The sequence below is a fragment of the Triturus cristatus genome, chromosome 11 (assembly GCF_964204655.1).
Source record: "Triturus cristatus chromosome 11, aTriCri1.1, whole genome shotgun sequence".
Lineage (NCBI taxonomy): Eukaryota > Metazoa > Chordata > Amphibia > Caudata > Salamandridae > Triturus > Triturus cristatus.
Genome location: NC_140594.1, coordinates 936,113,530 through 936,137,619, shown reverse-complemented (window position 1 = coordinate 936,137,619; position 24,090 = coordinate 936,113,530). Strand labels below are relative to the sequence as shown.

The window sequence follows — 24,090 nt, the reverse complement described above, 5'->3', positions numbered from 1 at the left end:
TATGTTCAGGCACAGTCTCCCACTATAAGGTAGTGAGGACATGCTGATGCTGTGAGCGTCTTTTTAATGCATAAAGGAATTATTGTGAGTTAAACTTGCCTTGTATATTGGTAAAATGATGCCGTATGCCGGAAGACTTCCTTTTTTTTTTTGTTCTTCAGTCTCGGCAATTCAGAGAAACTCGGTTGTGAAACACTGCCACCTCTGGTCATTCAGTATAATCTGTAGATGGAAAAGTCCACTGTTAGCACATTTTCTATAAGCAATACAAAAAAAATCTTGATTTTTAGAAAGCGTAAACAGATCAATACTATGGAGTCTTTTATTGTGAAAATCAACAGCTCATTAGAAAATCAAATCTCAATTTTAGTTTTTAACCTCACATACTTCTCTGCAACATTGCTAGTTCCAGGATATAAAGCAGGCTTTAGTAGCGTTGGAGGCAGCCAGACTTTTATGAACTATCATGACCAACACAATGTGATCCATATTACTCTCATCTTGATAGAAATTATGTTCAGGCACAGTCTCCCACTGTAAGGTAGTGAGGACATGCTGATGCTGTGAGCGTCTTTTTAATGCATAAAGGAATTATTGTGAGTTTTACGTGCCTTGCATATTGGTAAAATGATGCCGTATGCCGGAAGACTTCCTTTTTTGTTTTTTTCTTCAGTCTCGGCAATTCAGAGAAACTCGGTTGTGAAACACTGCCACCTCTGGTCATTCAGTATAATCTGTAGATGGAAAAGTCCACTGTTAGCACATTTTCTATAAGCAATACAAAAAAATCTTGATTTTTAGAAAGGGTAAACAGATCAATACTATGGAGTCTTTTATTGTGAAAATCAACAGCTCATTAGAAAATCAAATCTCAATTTTAGTTTTTAACCTCACATACTTCTCTGCAACATTGCTAGCTCCAGGATATAAAGCAGGCTTTAGTAGCATTGGAGGCAGCCAGGCTTTTATGAGCTATCATGACCAACACAATGTGATCCATATTACTTTCATCTTGACAGAAATTATGTTCAGGCACAGTCTCCCACTATAAGGTAGTGAGGACATGCTGATGCTGTGAGCGTCTTTTTAATGCATAAAGGAATTATTGTGAGTTAAACTTGCCTTGTATATTGGTAAAATGATGCCGTATGCCGGAAGACTTCCTTTTTTTTTTTTGTTCTTCAGTCTCGGCAATTCAGAGAAACTCGGTTGTGAAACACTGCCACCTCTGGTCATTCAGTATAATCTGTAGATGGAAAAGTCCACTGTTAGCACATTTTCTATAAGCAATACAAAAAAATCTTGATTTTTAGAAAGGGTAAACAGATCAATACTATGGAGTCTTTTATTGTGAAAATCAACAGCTCATTAGAAAATCAAATCTCAATTTTAGTTTTAAACCTCACATACTTCTCTGGAACATTGCTAGCTCCAGGATATAAAGCAGGCTTTAGTAGCGTTGGAGGCAGCCAGGCTTTTATGAACTATCATGACCAACACAATGTGATCCATATTACTTTCATCTTGATAGAAATTATGTTCAGGCACAGTCTCCCACTGTAAGGTAGTGAGGACATGCTGATGCTGTGAGCGTCTTTTTAATGCATAAAGGAATTATTGTGAGTTTTACTTGCCTTATAAATTGGTAAAATGATGCGGTATGCCGGAAGACTTCCTTTTTTTTTTTTTTCTTCAGTCTCGGCAATTCAGAGAAACTCGGTTGTGAAACACTGCCACCTCTGGTCATTCAGTATAATCTGTAGATGGAAAAGTCCACTGTTAGCACATTTTCTATAAGCAATACAAAAAAATCTTGATTTTTAGAAAGCGTAAACAGATCAATACTATGGAGCCTTTTATTGTGAAAATCAACAGCTCATTAGAAAATCAAATCTCAATTTTAGTTTTTAACCTCACATACTTCTCTGCAACATTGCTAGTTCCAGGATATAAAGCAGGCTTTAGTAGCGTTGGAGGCAGCCAGGCTTTTATGAACTATCATGACCAACACAATGTGATCCATATTACTTTCATCTTGACAGAAATTATGTTCAGGCACAGTCTCCCACTGTAAGGTAGTGAGGACATGCTGATGCTGTGAGCGTCTTTTTAATGCATAAAGGAATTATTGTGAGTTAAACTTGCCTTGTATATTGGTAAAATGATGCCGTATGCCGGAAGACTTCCTTTTTTTTTTTTGTTCTTCAGTCTCGGCAATTCAGAGAAACTCGGTTGTGAAACACTGCCACCTCTGGTCATTCAGTATAATCTGTAGATGGAAAAGTCCACTGTTAGCACATTTTCTATAAGCAATACAAAAAAATCTTGATTTTTAGAAAGGGTAAACAGATCAATACTATGGAGTCTTTTATTGTGAAAATCAAAAGCTCATTAGAAAATCAAATCTCAATTTTAGTTTTTAACCTCACATACTTCTCTGCAACATTGCTAGCTCCAGGATATAAAGCAGGCTTTAGTAGCGTTGGAGGCAGCCAGGCTTTTATGAACTATCATGACCAACACAATGTGATCCATATTACTTTCATCTTGACAGAAATTATGTTCAGGCACAGTCTCCCACTATAAGGTAGTGAGGACATGCTGATGCTGTGAGCGTCTTTTTAATGCATAAAGGAATTATTGTGAGTTAAACTTGCCTTGTATATTGGTAAAATGATGCCGTATGCCGGAAGACTTCCTTTTTTTTTTTGTTCTTCAGTCTCGGCAATTCAGAGAAACTCGGTTGTGAAACACTGCCACCTCTGGTCATTCAGTATAATCTGTAGATGGAAAAGTCCACTGTTAGCACATTTTCTATAAGCAATACAAAAAAAATCTTGATTTTTAGAAAGCGTAAACAGATCAATACTATGGAGTCTTTTATTGTGAAAATCAACAGCTCATTAGAAAATCAAATCTCAATTTTAGTTTTTAACCTCACATACTTCTCTGCAACATTGCTAGTTCCAGGATATAAAGCAGGGTTTAGTAGCGTTGGAGGCAGCCAGGCTTTTATGAACTATCATGACCAACACAATGTGATCCATATTACTCTCATCTTGACAGAAATTATGTTCAGGCACAGTCTCCCACTATAAGGTAGTGAGGACATGCTGAGGCTGTGAGCGTCTTTTTAATGCATAAAGGAATTATTGTGAGTTAAACTTGCCTTGTATATTGGTAAAATGATGCCGTATGCCGGAAGACTTCCTTTTTTTTTTTTGTTCTTCAGTCTCGGCAATTCAGAGAAACTCAGTTGTGAAACACTGCCACCTCTGGTCATTCAGTATAATCTGTAGATGGAAAAGTCCACTGTTAGCACATTTTCTATAAGCAATACACAAAAATCTTGATTTTTAGAAAGGGTAAACAGATCAATACTATGGAGTCTTTTATTGTGAAAATCAACAGCTCATTAGAAAATCAAATGTCAATTTTAGTTTTAAACCTCACATACTTCTCTGCAACATTGCTAGCTCCAGGATATAAAGCAGGCTTTAGTAGCGTTGGAGGCAGCCAGGCTTTTATGAACTATAATGACCAACACAATGTGATCCATATTACTTTCATCTTGATAGAAATTATGTTCAGGCACAGTCTCCCACTGTAAGGTAGTGAGGACATGCTGATGCTGTGAGCGTCTTTTTAATGCATAAAGGAATTATTGTGAGTTTTACTTGCCTTATAAATTGGTAAAATGATGCCGTATGCCGGAAGACTTCCTTTTTTTTTTTTGTCTTCAGTCTCGGCAATTCAGAGAAACTCGGTTGTGAAACACTGCCACCTCCGGTCATTCAGTATAATCTGTAGATGGAAAAGTCCACTGTTAGCACATTTTCTATAAGCAATACAAAAAAATCTTGATTTTTAGAAAGCGTAAACAGATCAATACTATGGAGCCTTTTATTGTGAAAATCAACAGCTCATTAGAAAATCAAATCTCAATTTTAGTTTTTAACCTCACATACTTCTCTGCAACATTGCTAGTTCCAGGATATAAAGCAGGCTTTAGTAGCGTTGGAGGCAGCCAGGCTTTTATGAACTATCATGACCAACACAATGTGATCCATATTACTCTCATCTTGACAGAAATTATGTTCAGGCACAGTCTCCCACTATAAGGTAGTGAGGACATGCTGATGCTGTGAGCGTCTTTTTAATGCATAAAGGAATTATTGTGAGTTAAACTTGCCTTGTATATTGGTAAAATGATGCCGTATGCCGGAAGACTTCCTTTTTTTTTTTTTTTTCTTCAGTCTCGGCAATTCAGAGAAACTCGGTTGTGAAACACTGCCACCTCTGGTCATTCAGTATAATCTGCAGATGGAAAAGTCCACTGTTAGCACATTTTCTATAAGCAATACAAAAAAATCTTGATTTTTAGAAAGGGTAAACAGATCAATACTATGGAGTCTTTTATTGTGAAAATCAAAAGCTCATTAGAAAATCAAATCTCAATTTTAGTTTTTAACCTCACATACTTCTCTGCAACATTGCTAGCTCCAGGATATAAAGCAGGCTTTAGTAGCGTTGGAGGCAGCCAGGCTTTTATGAACTATCATGACCAACACAATGTGATCCATATTACTTTCATCTTGACAGAAATTATGTTCAGGCACAGTCTCCCACTGTAAGGTAGTGAGGACATGCTGATGCTGTGAGCGTCTTTTTAATGCATAAAGGAATTATTGTGAGTTTTACTTGCCTTATAAATTGGTAAAATGATGCCGTATGCCGGAAGACTTCCTTTTTTTTTTTTGTCTTCAGTCTCGGCAATTCAGAGAAACTCGGTTGTGAAACACTGCCACCTCCGGTCATTCAGTATAATCTGTAGATGGAAAAGTCCACTGTTAGCACATTTTCTATAAGCAATACAAAAAAATCTTGATTTTTAGAAAGGGTAAACAGATCAATACTATGGAGTCTTTTATTGTGAAAATCAAAAGCTCATTAGAAAATCAAATCTCAATTTTAGTTTTTAACCTCACATACTTCTCTGCAACATTGCTAGCTCCAGGATATAAAGCAGGCTTTAGTAGCGTTGGAGGCAGCCAGGCTTTTATGAACTATCATGACCAACACAATGTGATCCATATTACTTTCATCTTGACAGAAATTATGTTCAGGCACAGTCTCCCACTGTAAGGTAGTGAGGACATGCTGATGCTGTGAGCGTCTTTTTAATGCATAAAGGAATTATTGTGAGTTTTACTTGCCTTATAAATTGGTAAAATGATGCCGTATGCCGGAAGACTTCCTTTTTTTTTTTGTCTTCAGTCTCGGTAATTCAGAGAAACTCGGTTGTGAAACACTGCCACCTCCGGTCATTCAGTATAATCTGTAGATGGAAAAGTCCACTGTTAGCACATTTTCTATAAGCAATACAAAAAAATCTTGATTTTTAGAAAGGGTAAACAGATCAATACTATGGAGTCTTTTATTGTGAAAATCAACAGCTCATTAGAAAATCAAATGTCAATTTTAGTTTTTAACCTCACATACTTCTCTGCAACATTGCTAGTTCCAGGATATAAAGCAGGCTTTAGTAGCGTTGGAGGCAGCCAGGCTTTTATGAACTATCATGACCAACACAATGTGATCCATATTACTCTCATCTTGACAGAAATTATGTTCAGGCACAGTCTCCCACTATAAGGTAGTGAGGACATGCTGATGCTGTGAGCGTCTTTTTAATGCATAAAGGAATTATTGTGAGTTAAACTTGCCTTGTATATTGGTAAAATGATGCCGTATGCCGGAAGACTTCCTTTTTTTTTTTTGTTCTTCAGTCTCGGCAATTCAGAGAAACTCGGTTGTGAAACACTGCCACCTCTGGTCATTCAGTATAATCTGTAGATGGAAAAGTCCACTGTTAGCACATTTTCTATAAGCAATACAAAAAAATCTTGATTTTTAGAAAGCGTAAACAGATCAATACTATGGAGCCTTTTATTGTGAAAATCAACAGCTCATTAGAAAATCAAATCTCAATTTTAGTTTTTAACCTCACATACTTCTCTGCAACATTGCTAGTTCCAGGATATAAAGCAGGCTTTAGTAGCGTTGGAGGCAGCCAGACTTTTATGAACTATCATGACCAACACAATGTGATCCATATTACTCTCATCTTGACAGAAATTATGTTCAGGCACAGTCTCCCACTATAAGGTAGTGAGGACATGCTGAGGCTGTGAGCGTCTTTTTAATGCATAAAGGAATTATTGTGAGTTAAACTTGCCTTGTATATTGGTAAAATGATGCCGTATGCCGGAAGACTTCCTTTTTTTTTTTTGTTCTTCAGTCTCGGCAATTCAGAGAAACTCAGTTGTGAAACACTGCCACCTCTGGTCATTCAGTATAATCTGTAGATGGAAAAGTCCACTGTTAGCACATTTTCTATAAGCAATACAAAAAAATCTTGATTTTTAGAAAGGGTAAACAGATCAATACTATGGAGTCTTTTATTGTGAAAATCAACAGCTCATTAGAAAATCAAATGTCAATTTTAGTTTTAAACCTCACATACTTCTCTGCAACATTGCTAGCTCCAGGATATAAAGCAGGCTTTAGTAGCGTTGGAGGCAGCCAGGCTTTTATGAACTATAATGACCAACACAATGTGATCCATATTACTTTCATCTTGATAGAAATTATGTTCAGGCACAGTCTCCCACTGTAAGGTAGTGAGGACATGCTGATGCTGTGAGCGTCTTTTTAATGCATAAAGGAATTATTGTGAGTTTTACTTGCCTTATAAATTGGTAAAATGATGCCGTATGCCGGAAGACTTCCTTTTTTTTTTTTGTCTTCAGTCTCGGCAATTCAGAGAAACTCGGTTGTGAAACACTGCCACCTCCGGTCATTCAGTATAATCTGTAGATGGAAAAGTCCACTGTTAGCACATTTTCTATAAGCAATACAAAAAAATCTTGATTTTTAGAAAGCGTAAACAGATCAATACTATGGAGCCTTTTATTGTGAAAATCAACAGCTCATTAGAAAATCAAATCTCAATTTTAGTTTTTAACCTCACATACTTCTCTGCAACATTGCTAGTTCCAGGATATAAAGCAGGCTTTAGTAGCGTTGGAGGCAGCCAGGCTTTTATGAACTATCATGACCAACACAATGTGATCCATATTACTCTCATCTTGACAGAAATTATGTTCAGGCACAGTCTCCCACTATAAGGTAGTGAGGACATGCTGATGCTGTGAGCGTCTTTTTAATGCATAAAGGAATTATTGTGAGTTAAACTTGCCTTGTATATTGGTAAAATGATGCCGTATGCCGGAAGACTTCCTTTTTTTTTTTTTTTTCTTCAGTCTCGGCAATTCAGAGAAACTCGGTTGTGAAACACTGCCACCTCTGGTCATTCAGTATAATCTGCAGATGGAAAAGTCCACTGTTAGCACATTTTCTATAAGCAATACAAAAAAATCTTGATTTTTAGAAAGCGTAAACAGATCAATACTATGGAGCCTTTTATTGTGAAAATCAACAGCTCATTAGAAAATCAAATCTCAATTTTAGTTTTTAACCTCACATACTTCTCTGCAACATTGCTAGTTCCAGGATATAAAGCAGGCTTTAGTAGCGTTGGAGGCAGCCAGGCTTTTATGAACTATCATGACCAACACAATGTGATCCATATTACTTTCATCTTGACAGAAATTATGTTCAGGCACAGTCTCCCACTGTAAGGTAGTGAGGACATGCTGATGCTGTGAGCGTCTTTTTAATGCATAAAGGAATTATTGTGAGTTTTACTTGCCTTATAAATTGGTAAAATGATGCCGTATGCCGGAAGACTTCCTTTTTTTTTTTTGTCTTCAGTCTCGGCAATTCAGAGAAACTCGGTTGTGAAACACTGCCACCTCCGGTCATTCAGTATAATCTGTAGATGGAAAAGTCCACTGTTAGCACATTTTCTATAAGCAATACAAAAAAATCGTGATTTTTAGAAAGGGTAAACAGATCAATACTATGGAGTCTTTTATTGTGAAAATCAAAAGCTCTTTAGAAAATCAAATCTCAATTTTAGTTTTTAACCTCACATACTTCTCTGCAACATTGCTAGTTCCAGGATATAAAGCAGGGTTTAGTAGCGTTGGAGGCAGCCAGGCTTTTATGAACTATCATGACCAACACAATGTGATCCATATTACTCTCATCTTGACAGAAATTATGTTCAGGCACAGTCTCCCACTATAAGGTAGTGAGGACATGCTGAGGCTGTGAGCGTCTTTTTAATGCATAAAGGAATTATTGTGAGTTAAACTTGCCTTGTATATTGGTAAAATGATGCCGTATGCCGGAAGACTTCCTTTTTTTTTTTTGTTCTTCAGTCTCGGCAATTCAGAGAAACTCAGTTGTGAAACACTGCCACCTCTGGTCATTCAGTATAATCTGTAGATGGAAAAGTCCACTGTTAGCACATTTTCTATAAGCAATACAAAAAAATCTTGATTTTTAGAAAGGGTAAACAGATCAATACTATGGAGTCTTTTATTGTGAAAATCAACAGCTCATTAGAAAATCAAATGTCAATTTTAGTTTTAAACCTCACATACTTCTCTGCAACATTGCTAGCTCCAGGATATAAAGCAGGCTTTAGTAGCGTTGGAGGCAGCCAGGCTTTTATGAACTATAATGACCAACACAATGTGATCCATATTACTTTCATCTTGATAGAAATTATGTTCAGGCACAGTCTCCCACTGTAAGGTAGTGAGGACATGCTGATGCTGTGAGCGTCTTTTTAATGCATAAAGGAATTATTGTGAGTTTTACTTGCCTTATAAATTGGTAAAATGATGCCGTATGCCGGAAGACTTCCTTTTTTTTTTTTGTCTTCAGTCTCGGCAATTCAGAGAAACTCGGTTGTGAAACACTGCCACCTCCGGTCATTCAGTATAATCTGTAGATGGAAAAGTCCACTGTTAGCACATTTTCTATAAGCAATACAAAAAAATCTTGATTTTTAGAAAGCGTAAACAGATCAATACTATGGAGCCTTTTATTGTGAAAATCAACAGCTCATTAGAAAATCAAATCTCAATTTTAGTTTTTAACCTCACATACTTCTCTGCAACATTGCTAGTTCCAGGATATAAAGCAGGCTTTAGTAGCGTTGGAGGCAGCCAGGCTTTTATGAACTATCATGACCAACACAATGTGATCCATATTACTCTCATCTTGACAGAAATTATGTTCAGGCACAGTCTCCCACTATAAGGTAGTGAGGACATGCTGATGCTGTGAGCGTCTTTTTAATGCATAAAGGAATTATTGTGAGTTAAACTTGCCTTGTATATTGGTAAAATGATGCCGTATGCCGGAAGACTTCCTTTTTTTTTTTTTTTTCTTCAGTCTCGGCAATTCAGAGAAACTCGGTTGTGAAACACTGCCACCTCTGGTCATTCAGTATAATCTGCAGATGGAAAAGTCCACTGTTAGCACATTTTCTATAAGCAATACAAAAAAATCTTGATTTTTAGAAAGCGTAAACAGATCAATACTATGGAGCCTTTTATTGTGAAAATCAACAGCTCATTAGAAAATCAAATCTCAATTTTAGTTTTTAACCTCACATACTTCTCTGCAACATTGCTAGTTCCAGGATATAAAGCAGGCTTTAGTAGCGTTGGAGGCAGCCAGGCTTTTATGAACTATCATGACCAACACAATGTGATCCATATTACTTTCATCTTGACAGAAATTATGTTCAGGCACAGTCTCCCACTATAAGGTAGTGAGGACATGCTGATGCTGTGAGCGTCTTTTTAATGCATAAAGGAATTATTGTGAGTTAAACTTGCCTTGTATATTGGTAAAATGATGCCGTATGCCGGAAGACTTCCTTTTTTTTTTTGTTCTTCAGTCTCGGCAATTCAGAGAAACTCGGTTGTGAAACACTGCCACCTCTGGTCATTCAGTATAATCTGTAGATGGAAAAGTCCACTGTTAGCACATTTTCTATAAGCAATACAAAAAAATCTTGATTTTTAGAAAGGGTAAACAGATCAATACTATGGAGTCTTTTATTGTGAAAATCAAAAGCTCATTAGAAAATCAAATCTCAATTTTAGTTTTTAACCTCACATACTTCTCTGCAACATTGCTAGCTCCAGGATATAAAGCAGGCTTTAGTAGCGTTGGAGGCAGCCAGGCTTTTATGAACTATCATGACCAACACAATGTGATCCATATTACTTTCATCTTGACAGAAATTATGTTCAGGCACAGTCTCCCACTGTAAGGTAGTGAGGACATGCTGATGCTGTGAGCGTCTTTTTAATGCATAAAGGAATTATTGTGAGTTTTACTTGCCTTATAAATTGGTAAAATGATGCCGTATGCCGGAAGACTTCCTTTTTTTTTTTTGTCTTCAGTCTCGGCAATTCAGAGAAACTCGGTTGTGAAACACTGCCACCTCCGGTCATTCAGTATAATCTGTAGATGGAAAAGTCCACTGTTAGCACATTTTCTATAAGCAATACAAAAAAATCTTGATTTTTAGAAAGGGTAAACAGATCAATACTATGGAGTCTTTTATTGTGAAAATCAAAAGCTCATTAGAAAATCAAATCTCAATTTTAGTTTTTAACCTCACATACTTCTCTGCAACATTGCTAGCTCCAGGATATAAAGCAGGCTTTAGTAGCGTTGGAGGCAGCCAGGCTTTTATGAACTATCATGACCAACACAATGTGATCCATATTACTTTCATCTTGACAGAAATTATGTTCAGGCACAGTCTCCCACTGTAAGGTAGTGAGGACATGCTGATGCTGTGAGCGTCTTTTTAATGCATAAAGGAATTATTGTGAGTTTTACTTGCCTTATAAATTGGTAAAATGATGCCGTATGCCGGAAGACTTCCTTTTTTTTTTTTGTCTTCAGTCTCGGTAATTCAGAGAAACTCGGTTGTGAAACACTGCCACCTCCGGTCATTCAGTATAATCTGTAGATGGAAAAGTCCACTGTTAGCACATTTTCTATAAGCAATACAAAAAAATCTTGATTTTTAGAAAGGGTAAACAGATCAATACTATGGAGTCTTTTATTGTGAAAATCAACAGCTCATTAGAAAATCAAATGTCAATTTTAGTTTTTAACCTCACATACTTCTCTGCAACATTGCTAGTTCCAGGATATAAAGCAGGCTTTAGTAGCGTTGGAGGCAGCCAGACTTTTATGAACTATCATGACCAACACAATGTGATCCATATTACTCTCATCTTGACAGAAATTATGTTCAGGCACAGTCTCCCACTATAAGGTAGTGAGGACATGCTGATGCTGTGAGCGTCTTTTTAATGCATAAAGGAATTATTGTGAGTTAAACTTGCCTTGCATATTGGTAAAATGATGCCGTATGCCGGAAGACTTCCTTTTTTTTTTTTTTTTCTTCAGTCTCGGCAATTCAGAGAAACTCGGTTGTGAAACACTGCCACCTCTGGTCATTCAGTATAATCTGCAGATGGAAAAGTCCACTGTTAGCACATTTTCTATAAGCAATACAAAAAAATCTTGATTTTTAGAAAGCGTAAACAGATCAATACTATGGAGCCTTTTATTGTGAAAATCAACAGCTCATTAGAAAATCAAATCTCAATTTTAGTTTTTAACCTCACATACTTCTCTGCAACATTGCTAGTTCCAGGATATAAAGCAGGCTTTAGTAGCGTTGGAGGCAGCCAGGCTTTTATGAACTATCATGACCAACACAATGTGATCCATATTACTTTCATCTTGACAGAAATTATGTTCAGGCACAGTCTCCCACTGTAAGGTAGTGAGGACATGCTGATGCTGTGAGCGTCTTTTTAATGCATAAAGGAATTATTGTGAGTTTTACTTGCCTTATAAATTGGTAAAAAGATGCCGTATGCCGGAAGACTTCCTTTTTTTTTTTTGTCTTCAGTCTCGGCAATTCAGAGAAACTCGGTTGTGAAACACTGCCACCTCCGGTCATTCAGTATAATCTGTAGATGGAAAAGTCCACTGTTAGCACATTTTCTATAAGCAATACAAAAAAATCTTGATTTTTAGAAAGGGTAAACAGATCAATACTATGGAGTCTTTTATTGTGAAAATCAGAAAGCTCTTTAGAAAATCAAATCTCAATTTTAGTTTTTAACCTCACATACTTCTCTGCAACATTGCTAGTTCCAGGATATAAAGCAGGGTTTAGTAGCGTTGGAGGCAGCCAGGCTTTTATGAACTATCATGACCAACACAATGTGATCCATATTACTCTCATCTTGACAGAAAATATGTTCAGGCACAGTCTCCCACTATAAGGTAGTGAGGACATGCTGATGCTGTGAGCGTCTTTTTAATGCATAAAGGAATTATTGTGAGTTAAACTTGCCTTGTATATTGGTAAAATGATGCCGTATGCCGGAAGACTTCCTTTTTTTTTTTTGTTCTTCAGTCTCGGCAATTCAGAGAAACTCGGTTGTGAAACACTGCCACCTCTGGTCATTCAGTATAATCTGTAGATGGAAAAGTCCACTGTTAGCACATTTTCTATAAGCAATACAAAAAAATCTTGATTTTTAGAAAGGGTAAACAGATCAATACTATGGAGTCTTTTATTGTGAAAATCAAAAGCTCATTAGAAAATCAAATCTCAATTTTAGTTTTTAACCTCACATACTTCTCTGCAACATTGCTAGCTCCAGGATATAAAGCAGGCTTTAGTAGCGTTGGAGGCAGCCAGGCTTTTATGAACTATCATGACCAACACAATGTGATCCATATTACTTTCATCTTGACAGAAATTATGTTCAGGCACAGTCTCCCACTGTAAGGTAGTGAGGACATGCTGATGCTGTGAGCGTCTTTTTAATGCATAAAGGAATTATTGTGAGTTTTACTTGCCTTATAAATTGGTAAAAAGATGCCGTATGCCGGAAGACTTCCTTTTTTTTTTTTGTCTTCAGTCTCGGCAATTCAGAGAAACTCGGTTGTGAAACACTGCCACCTCCGGTCATTCAGTATAATCTGTAGATGGAAAAGTCCACTGTTAGCACATTTTCTATAAGCAATACAAAAAAATCGTGATTTTTAGAAAGGGTAAACAGATCAATACTATGGAGTCTTTTATTGTGAAAATCAAAAGCTCTTTAGAAAATCAAATCTCAATTTTAGTTTTTAACCTCACATACTTCTCTGCAACATTGCTAGTTCCAGGATATAAAGCAGGGTTTAGTAGCGTTGGAGGCAGCCAGGCTTTTATGAACTATCATGACCAACACAATGTGATCCATATTACTCTCATCTTGACAGAAATTATGTTCAGGCACAGTCTCCCACTATAAGGTAGTGAGGACATGCTGATGCTGTGAGCGTCTTTTTAATGCATAAAGGAATTATTGTGAGTTTTACTTGCCTTGCATATTGGTAAAATGATGCCGTATGCCGGAAGACTTCCTTTTTTTTGTTTCTTCAGTCTCGGCAATTCAGAGAAACTCGGTTGTGAAACACTGCCACCTCTGGTCATTCAGTATAATCTGCAGATGGAAAAGTCCACTGTTAGCACATTTTCTATAAGCAATACAAAAAAATCTTGATTTTTAGAAAGGGTAAACAGATCAATACTATGGAGTCTTTTATTGTGAAAATCAAAAGCTCTTTAGAAAATCAAATCTCAATTTTAGTTTTTAACCTCACATACTTCTCTGCAACATTGCTAGTTCCAGGATATAAAGCAGGCTTTAGTAGCGTTGGAGGCAGCCAGGCTTTTATGAACTATCATGACCAACACAATGTGATCCATATTACTTTCATCTTGATAGAAATTATGTTCAGGCACAGTCTCCCACTGTAAGGTAGTGAGGACATGCTGATGCTGTGAGCGTCTTTTTAATGCATAAAGGAATTATTGTGAGTTTTACTTGCCTTGTATATTGGTAAAATGATGCCGTATGCCGGAAGACTTCCTTTTTTTTTTTTGTTCTTCAGTCTCGGCAATTCAGAGAAACTCGGTTGTGAAACACTGCCACCTCTGGTCATTCAGTATAATCTGAAGATGGAAAAGTCCACTGTTAGCACATTTTCTATAAGCAATACAAAAAAATCGTGATTTTTAGAAAGGGTAAACAGATCAATACTATGGAGTCTTTTATTGTGAAAATCAAAAGCTCTTTAGAAAATCAAATCTCAATTTTAGTTTTTAACCTCACATACTTCTCTGCAACATTGCTAGTTCCAGGATATAAAGCAGGGTTTAGTAGCGTTGGAGGCAGCCAGGCTTTTATGAACTATCATGACCAACACAATGTGATCCATATTACTCTCATCTTGACAGAAATTATGTTCAGGCACAGTCTCCCACTATAAGGTAGTGAGGACATGCTGATGCTGTGAGCGTCTTTTTAATGCATTAAGGAATTATTGTGAGTTTTACTTGCCTTGCATATTGGTAAAATGATGCCGTATGCCGGAAGACTTCCTTTTTTTTGTTTCTTCAGTCTCGGCAATTCAGAGAAACTCGGTTGTGAAACACTGCCACCTCTGGTCATTCAGTATAATCTGCAGATGGAAAAGTCCACTGTTAGCACATTTTCTATAAGCAATACAAAAAAATCTTGATTTTTAGAAAGCGTAAACAGATCAATACTATGGAGCCTTTTATTGTGAAAATCAACAGCTCATTAGAAAATCAAATCTCAATTTTAGTTTTTAACCTCACATACTTCTCTGCAACATTGCTAGTTCCAGGATATAAAGCAGGCTTTAGTAGCGTTGGAGGCAGCCAGGCTTTTATGAACTATCATGACCAACACAATGTGATCCATATTACTTTCATCTTGACAGAAATTATGTTCAGGCACAGTCTCCCACTGTAAGGTAGTGAGGACATGCTGATGCTGTGAGCGTCTTTTTAATGCATAAAGGAATTATTGTGAGTTTTACTTGCCTTATAAATTGGTAAAAAGATGCCGTATGCCGGAAGACTTCCTTTTTTTTTTTTGTCTTCAGTCTCGGCAATTCAGAGAAACTCGGTTGTGAAACACTGCCACCTCCGGTCATTCAGTATAATCTGTAGATGGAAAAGTCCACTGTTAGCACATTTTCTATAAGCAATACAAAAAAATCTTGATTTTTAGAAAGGGTAAACAGATCAATACTATGGAGTCTTTTATTGTGAAAATCAGAAAGCTCTTTAGAAAATCAAATCTCAATTTTAGTTTTTAACCTCACATACTTCTCTGCAACATTGCTAGTTCCAGGATATAAAGCAGGGTTTAGTAGCGTTGGAGGCAGCCAGGCTTTTATGAACTATCATGACCAACACAATGTGATCCATATTACTCTCATCTTGACAGAAAATATGTTCAGGCACAGTCTCCCACTATAAGGTAGTGAGGACATGCTGATGCTGTGAGCGTCTTTTTAATGCATAAAGGAATTATTGTGAGTTAAACTTGCCTTGTATATTGGTAAAATGATGCCGTATGCCGGAAGACTTCCTTTTTTTTTTTTGTTCTTCAGTCTCGGCAATTCAGAGAAACTCGGTTGTGAAACACTGCCACCTCTGGTCATTCAGTATAATCTGTAGATGGAAAAGTCCACTGTTAGCACATTTTCTATAAGCAATACAAAAAAATCTTGATTTTTAGAAAGGGTAAACAGATCAATACTATGGAGTCTTTTATTGTGAAAATCAAAAGCTCATTAGAAAATCAAATCTCAATTTTAGTTTTTAACCTCACATACTTCTCTGCAACATTGCTAGCTCCAGGATATAAAGCAGGCTTTAGTAGCGTTGGAGGCAGCCAGGCTTTTATGAACTATCATGACCAACACAATGTGATCCATATTACTTTCATCTTGACAGAAATTATGTTCAGGCACAGTCTCCCACTGTAAGGTAGTGAGGACATGCTGATGCTGTGAGCGTCTTTTTAATGCATAAAGGAATTATTGTGAGTTTTACTTGCCTTATAAATTGGTAAAAAGATGCCGTATGCCGGAAGACTTCCTTTTTTTTTTTTGTCTTCAGTCTCGGCAATTCAGAGAAACTCGGTTGTGAAACACTGCCACCTCCGGTCATTCAGTATAATCTGTAGATGGAAAAGTCCACTGTTAGCACATTTTCTATAAGCAATACAAAAAAATCGTGATTTTTAGAAAGGGTAAACAGATCAATACTATGGAGTCTTTTATTGTGAAAATCAAAAGCTCTTTAGAAAATCAAATCTCAATTTTAGTTTTTAACCTCACATACTTCTCTGCAACATTGCTAGTTCCAGGATATAAAGCAGGGTTTAGTAGCGTTGGAGGCAGCCAGGCTTTTATGAACTATCATGACCAACACAATGTGATCCATATTACTCTCATCTTGACAGAAATTATGTTCAGGCACAGTCTCCCACTATAAGGTAGTGAGGACATGCTGATGCTGTGAGCGTCTTTTTAATGCATAAAGGAATTATTGTGAGTTTTACTTGCCTTGCATATTGGTAAAATGATGCCGTATGCCGGAAGACTTCCTTTTTTTTGTTTCTTCAGTCTCGGCAATTCAGAGAAACTCGGTTGTGAAACACTGCCACCTCTGGTCATTCAGTATAATCTGCAGATGGAAAAGTCCACTGTTAGCACATTTTCTATAAGCAATACAAAAAAATCTTGATTTTTAGAAAGGGTAAACAGATCAATACTATGGAGTCTTTTATTGTGAAAATCAAAAGCTCTTTAGAAAATCAAATCTCAATTTTAGTTTTTAACCTCACATACTTCTCTGCAACATTGCTAGTTCCAGGATATAAAGCAGGCTTTAGTAGCGTTGGAGGCAGCCAGGCTTTTATGAACTATCATGACCAACACAATGTGATCCATATTACTTTCATCTTGATAGAAATTATGTTCAGGCACAGTCTCCCACTGTAAGGTAGTGAGGACATGCTGATGCTGTGAGCGTCTTTTTAATGCATAAAGGAATTATTGTGAGTTTTACTTGCCTTGTATATTGGTAAAATGATGCCGTATGCCGGAAGACTTCCTTTTTTTTTTTGTTCTTCAGTCTCGGCAATTCAGAGAAACTCGGTTGTGAAACACTGCCACCTCTGGTCATTCAGTATAATCTGAAGATGGAAAAGTCCACTGTTAGCACATTTTCTATAAGCAATACAAAAAAATCGTGATTTTTAGAAAGGGTAAACAGATCAATACTATGGAGTCTTTTATTGTGAAAATCAAAAGCTCTTTAGAAAATCAAATCTCAATTTTAGTTTTTAACCTCACATACTTCTCTGCAACATTGCTAGTTCCAGGATATAAAGCAGGGTTTAGTAGCGTTGGAGGCAGCCAGGCTTTTATGAACTATCATGACCAACACAATGTGATCCATATTACTCTCATCTTGACAGAAATTATGTTCAGGCACAGTCTCCCACTATAAGGTAGTGAGGACATGCTGATGCTGTGAGCGTCTTTTTAATGCATAAAGGAATTATTGTGAGTTTTACTTGCCTTGCATATTGGTAAAATGATGCCGTATGCCGGAAGACTTCCTTTTTTTTGTTTCTTCAGTCTCGGCAATTCAGAGAAACTCGGTTGTGAAACACTGCCACCTCTGGTCATTCAGTATAATCTGCAGATGGAAAAGTCCACTGTTAGCACATTTTCTATAAGCAATACAAAAAAATCTTGATTTTTAGAAAGCGTAAACAGATCAATACTATGGAGCCTTTTATTGTGAAAATCAACAGCTCATTAGAAAATCAAATCTCAATTTTAGTTTTTAACCTCACATACTTCTCTGCAACATTGCTAGTTCCAGGATATAAAGCAGGCTTTAGTAGCGTTGGAGGCAGCCAGGCTTTTATGAACTATCATGACCAACACAATGTGATCCATATTACTTTCATCTTGACAGAAATTATGTTCAGGCACAGTCTCCCACTGTAAGGTAGTGAGGACATGCTGATGCTGTGAGCGTCTTTTTAATGCATAAAGGAATTATTGTGAGTTTTACTTGCCTTATAAATTGGTAAAAAGATGCCGTATGCCGGAAGACTTCCTTTTTTTTTTTTGTCTTCAGTCTCGGCAATTCAGAGAAACTCGGTTGTGAAACACTGCCACCTCCGGTCATTCAGTATAATCTGTAGATGGAAAAGTCCACTGTTAGCACATTTTCTATAAGCAATACAAAAAAATCTTGATTTTTAGAAAGGGTAAACAGATCAATACTATGGAGTCTTTTATTGTGAAAATCAGAAAGCTCTTTAGAAAATCAAATCTCAATTTTAGTTTTTAACCTCACATACTTCTCTGCAACATTGCTAGTTCCAGGATATAAAGCAGGGTTTAGTAGCGTTGGAGGCAGCCAGGCTTTTATGAACTATCATGACCAACACAATGTGATCCATATTACTCTCATCTTGACAGAAAATATGTTCAGGCACAGTCTCCCACTATAAGGTAGTGAGGACATGCTGATGCTGTGAGCGTCTTTTTAATGCATAAAGGAATTATTGTGAGTTAAACTTGCCTTGTATATTGGTAAAATGATGCCGTATGCCGGAAGACTTCCTTTTTTTTTTTTGTTCTTCAGTCTCGGCAATTCAGAGAAACTCGGTTGTGAAACACTGCCACCTCTGGTCATTCAGTATAATCTGTAGATGGAAAAGTCCACTGTTAGCACATTTTCTATAAGCAATACAAAAAAATCTTGATTTTTAGAAAGGGTAAACAGATCAATACTATGGAGTCTTTTATTGTGAAAATCAAAAGCTCATTAGAAAATCAAATCTCAATTTTAGTTTTTAACCTCACATACTTCTCTGCAACATTGCTAGCTCCAGGATATAAAGCAGGCTTTAGTAGCGTTGGAGGCAGCCAGGCTTTTATGAACTATCATGACCAACACAATGTGATCCATATTACTTTCATCTTGACAGAAATTATGTTCAGGCACAGTCTCCCACTGTAAGGTAGTGAGGACATGCTGATGCTGTGAGCGTCTTTTTAATGCATAAAGGAATTATTGTGAGTTTTACTTGCCTTATAAATTGGTAAAAAGATGCCGTATGCCGGAAGACTTCCTTTTTTTTTTTTGTCTTCAGTCTCGGCAATTCAGAGAAACTCGGTTGTGAAACACTGCCACCTCCGGTCATTCAGTATAATCTGTAGATGGAAAAGTCCACTGTTAGCACATTTTCTATAAGCAATACAAAAAAATCGTGATTTTTAGAAAGGGTAAACAGATCAATACTATGGAGTCTTTTATTGTGAAAATCAAAAGCTCTTTAGAAAATCAAATCTCAATTTTAGTTTTTAACCTCACATACTTCTCTGCAACATTGCTAGTTCCAGGATATAAAGCAGGGTTTAGTAGCGTTGGAGGCAGCCAGGCTTTTATGAACTATCATGACCAACACAATGTGATCCATATTACTCTCATCTTGACAGAAATTATGTTCAGGCACAGTCTCCCACTATAAGGTAGTGAGGACATGCTGATGCTGTGAGCGTCTTTTTAATGCATAAAGGAATTATTGTGAGTTTTACTTGCCTTGCATATTGGTAAAATGATGCCGTATGCCGGAAGACTTCCTTTTTTTTGTTTCTTCAGTCTCGGCAATTCAGAGAAACTCGGTTGTGAAACACTGCCACCTCTGGTCATTCAGTATAATCTGCAGATGGAAAAGTCCACTGTTAGCACATTTTCTATAAGCAATACAAAAAAATCTTGATTTTTAGAAAGGGTAAACAGATCAATACTATGGAGTCTTTTATTGTGAAAATCAAAAGCTCTTTAGAAAATCAAATCTCAATTTTAGTTTTTAACCTCACATACTTCTCTGCAACATTGCTAGTTCCAGGATATAAAGCAGGCTTTAGTAGCGTTGGAGGCAGCCAGGCTTTTATGAACTATCATGACCAACACAATGTGATCCATATTACTTTCATCTTGATAGAAATTATGTTCAGGCACAGTCTCCCACTGTAAGGTAGTGAGGACATGCTGATGCTGTGAGCGTCTTTTTAATGCATAAAGGAATTATTGTGAGTTTTACTTGCCTTGTATATTGGTAAAATGATGCCGTATGCCGGAAGACTTCCTTTTTTTTTTTTGTTCTTCAGTCTCGGCAATTCAGAGAAACTCGGTTGTGAAACACTGCCACCTCTGGTCATTCAGTATAATCTGAAGATGGAAAAGTCCACTGTTAGCACATTTTCTATAAGCAATACAAAAAAATCGTGATTTTTAGAAAGGGTAAACAGATCAATACTATGGAGTCTTTTATTGTGAAAATCAAAAGCTCTTTAGAAAATCAAATCTCAATTTTAGTTTTTAACCTCACATACTTCTCTGCAACATTGCTAGTTCCAGGATATAAAGCAGGGTTTAGTAGCGTTGGAGGCAGCCAGGCTTTTATGAACTATCATGACCAACACAATGTGATCCATATTACTCTCATCTTGACAGAAATTATGTTCAGGCACAGTCTCCCACTATAAGGTAGTGAGGACATGCTGATGCTGTGAGCGTCTTTTTAATGCATAAAGGAATTATTGTGAGTTAAACTTGCCTTGTATATTGGTAAAATGATGCCGTATGCCGGAAGACTTCCTTTTTTTTTTTTGTTCTTCAGTCTCGGCAATTCAGAGAAACTCGGTTGTGAAACACTGCCACCTCTGGTCATTCAGTATAATCTGTAGATGGAAAAGTCCACTGTTAGCACATTTTCTATAAGCAATACAAAAAAATCTTGATTTTTAGAAAGGGTAAACAGATCAATACTATGGAGTCTTTTATTGTGAAAATCAAAAGCTCATTAGAAAATCAAATCTCAATTTTAGTTTTTAACCTCACATACTTCTCTGCAACATTGCTAGCTCCAGGATATAAAGCAGGCTTTAGTAGCGTTGGAGGCAGCCAGGCTTTTATGAACTATCATGACCAACACAATGTGATCCATATTACTTTCATCTTGACAGAAATTATGTTCAGGCACAGTCTCCCACTGTAAGGTAGTGAGGACATGCTGATGCTGTGAGCGTCTTTTTAATGCATAAAGGAATTATTGTGAGTTTTACTTGCCTTATAAATTGGTAAAAAGATGCCGTATGCCGGAAGACTTCCTTTTTTTTTTTTGTCTTCAGTCTCGGCAATTCAGAGAAACTCGGTTGTGAAACACTGCCACCTCCGGTCATTCAGTATAATCTGTAGATGGAAAAGTCCACTGTTAGCACATTTTCTATAAGCAATACAAAAAAATCGTGATTTTTAGAAAGGGTAAACAGATCAATACTATGGAGTCTTTTATTGTGAAAATCAAAAGCTCTTTAGAAAATCAAATCTCAATTTTAGTTTTTAACCTCACATACTTCTCTGCAACATTGCTAGTTCCAGGATATAAAGCAGGGTTTAGTAGCGTTGGAGGCAGCCAGGCTTTTATGAACTATCATGACCAACACAATGTGATCCATATTACTCTCATCTTGACAGAAATTATGTTCAGGCACAGTCTCCCACTATAAGGTAGTGAGGACATGCTGATGCTGTGAGCGTCTTTTTAATGCATAAAGGAATTATTGTGAGTTTTACTTGCCTTGCATATTGGTAAAATGATGCCGTATGCCGGAAGACTTCCTTTTTTTTGTTTCTTCAGTCTCGGCAATTCAGAGAAACTCGGTTGTGAAACACTGCCACCTCTGGTCATTCAGTATAATCTGCAGATGGAAAAGTCCACTGTTAGCACATTTTCTATAAGCAATACAAAAAAATCTTGATTTTTAGAAAGGGTAAACAGATCAATACTATGGAGTCTTTTATTGTGAAAATCAAAAGCTCTTTAGAAAATCAAATCTCAATTTTAGTTTTTAACCTCACATACTTCTCTGCAACATTGCTAGTTCCAGGATATAAAGCAGGCTTTAGTAGCGTTGGAGGCAGCCAGGCTTTTATGAACTATCATGACCAACACAATGTGATCCATATTACTTTCATCTTGATAGAAATTATGTTCAGGCACAGTCTCCCACTGTAAGGTAGTGAGGACATGCTGATGCTGTGAGCGTCTTTTTAATGCATAAAGGAATTATTGTGAGTTTTACTTGCCTTGTATATTGGTAAAATGATGCCGTATGCCGGAAGACTTCCTTTTTTTTTTTTGTTCTTCAGTCTCGGCAATTCAGAGAAACTCGGTTGTGAAACACTGCCACCTCTGGTCATTCAGTATAATCTGAAGATGGAAAAGTCCACTGTTAGCACATTTTCTATAAGCAATACAAAAAAATCGTGATTTTTAGAAAGGGTAAACAGATCAATACTATGGAGTCTTTTATTGTGAAAATCAAAAGCTCTTTAGAAAATCAAATCTCAATTTTAGTTTTTAACCTCACATACTTCTCTGCAACATTGCTAGTTCCAGGATATAAAGCAGGGTTTAGTAGCGTTGGAGGCAGCCAGGCTTTTATGAACTATCATGACCAACACAATGTGATCCATATTACTCTCATCTTGACAGAAATTATGTTCAGGCACAGTCTCCCACTATAAGGTAGTGAGGACATGCTGATGCTGTGAGCGTCTTTTTAATGCATAAAGGAATTATTGTGAGTTTTACTTGCCTTGCATATTGGTAAAATGATGCCGTATGCCGGAAGACTTCCTTTTTTTTGTTTCTTCAGTCTCGGCAATTCAGAGAAACTCGGTTGTGAAACACTGCCACCTCTGGTCATTCAGTATAATCTGCAGATGGAAAAGTCCACTGTTAGCACATTTTCTATAAGCAATACAAAAAAATCTTGATTTTTAGAAAGGGTAAACAGATCAATACTATGGAGTCTTTTATTGTGAAAATCAAAAGCTCATTAGAAAATCAAATCTCAATTTTAGTTTTTAACCTCACATACTTCTCTGCAACATTGCTAGCTCCAGGATATAAAGCAGGCTTTAGTAGCGTTGGAGGCAGCCAGGCTTTTATGAACTATCATGACCAACACAATGTGATCCATATTACTTTCATCTTGACAGAAATTATGTTCAGGCACAGTCTCCCACTGTAAGGTAGTGAGGACATGCTGATGCTGTGAGCGTCTTTTTAATGCATAAAGGAATTATTGTGAGTTAAACTTGCCTTGTATATTGGTAAAATGATGCCGTATGCCGGAAGACTTCCTTTTTTTTTTTTGTTCTTCAGTCTCGGCAATTCAGAGAAACTCGGTTGTGAAACACTGCCACCTCTGGTCATTCAGTATAATCTGTAGATGGAAAAGTCCACTGTTAGCACATTTTCTATAAGCAATACAAAAAAATCTTGATTTTTAGAAAGGGTAAACAGATCAATACTATGGAGTCTTTTATTGTGAAAATCAACAGCTCATTAGAAAATCAAATGTCAATTTTAGTTTTAAACCTCACATACTTCTCTGCAACATTGCTAGCTCCAGGATATAAAGCAGGCTTTAGTACCGTTGGAGGCAGCCAGGCTTTTATGAACTATCATGACCAACACAATGTGATCCATATTACTCTCATCTTGACAGAAATTATGTTCAGGCACAGTCTCCAACTATAAGGTAGTGAGGACATACTGATGCTGTGAGCGTCTTTTTAATGCATAAAGGAATTAGTGTGAGTTAAACTTGCCTTGCATATTGGTAAAATGATGCCGTATGCCGGAAGACTTCCTTTTTTTTGTTTCTTCAGTCTCGGCAATTCAGAGAAACTCGGTTGTGAAACACTGCCACCTCTGGTCATTCAGTATAATCTGTAGATGGAAAAGTCCACTGTTAGCACATTTTCTATAAGCAATACAAAAAAATCTTGATTTTTAGAAAGGGTAAACAGATCAATACTATGGAGTCTTTTATTGTGAAAATCAACAGCTCATTAGAAAATCAAATGTCAATTTTAGTTTTAAACCTCACATACTTCTCTGCAACATTGCTAGCTCCAGGATATAAAGCAGGCTTTAGTAGCGTTGGAGGCAGCCAGGCTTTTATGAACTATAATGACCAACACAATGTGATCCATATTACTTTCATCTTGATAGAAATTATGTTCAGGCACAGTCTCCCACTGTAAGGTAGTGAGGACATGCTGATGCTGTGAGCGTCTTT

At 36.8% G+C, this 24,090-nt stretch overlaps 1 long non-coding RNA gene across 1 annotated transcript; it reads right to left on the bottom strand.

Moving 5' to 3' along the window:
* Positions 1 to 8,345: 8,345 nt before the first annotated feature.
* On the bottom strand, positions 8,346 to 23,726 carry LOC146785651 (uncharacterized). The gene is made up of 31 exons (XR_014970730.1): positions 23,618 to 23,726; positions 23,106 to 23,229; positions 22,597 to 22,717; positions 22,085 to 22,208; positions 21,576 to 21,696; positions 21,065 to 21,187; positions 20,553 to 20,676; positions 20,041 to 20,164; positions 19,532 to 19,652; positions 19,021 to 19,143; positions 18,509 to 18,632; positions 17,997 to 18,119; positions 17,488 to 17,608; positions 16,977 to 17,099; positions 16,468 to 16,588; positions 15,957 to 16,079; positions 15,445 to 15,568; positions 14,933 to 15,055; positions 14,424 to 14,544; positions 13,912 to 14,035; positions 13,403 to 13,523; positions 12,892 to 13,014; positions 12,380 to 12,503; positions 11,868 to 11,990; positions 11,355 to 11,479; positions 10,844 to 10,966; positions 10,333 to 10,455; positions 9,822 to 9,944; positions 9,309 to 9,433; positions 8,798 to 8,920; positions 8,346 to 8,409 (listed from the first exon to the last, which is right to left on the bottom strand). It is a non-coding gene; the product is annotated as an uncharacterized LOC146785651 (long non-coding RNA).
* Positions 23,727 to 24,090: the final 364 nt, after the last annotated feature.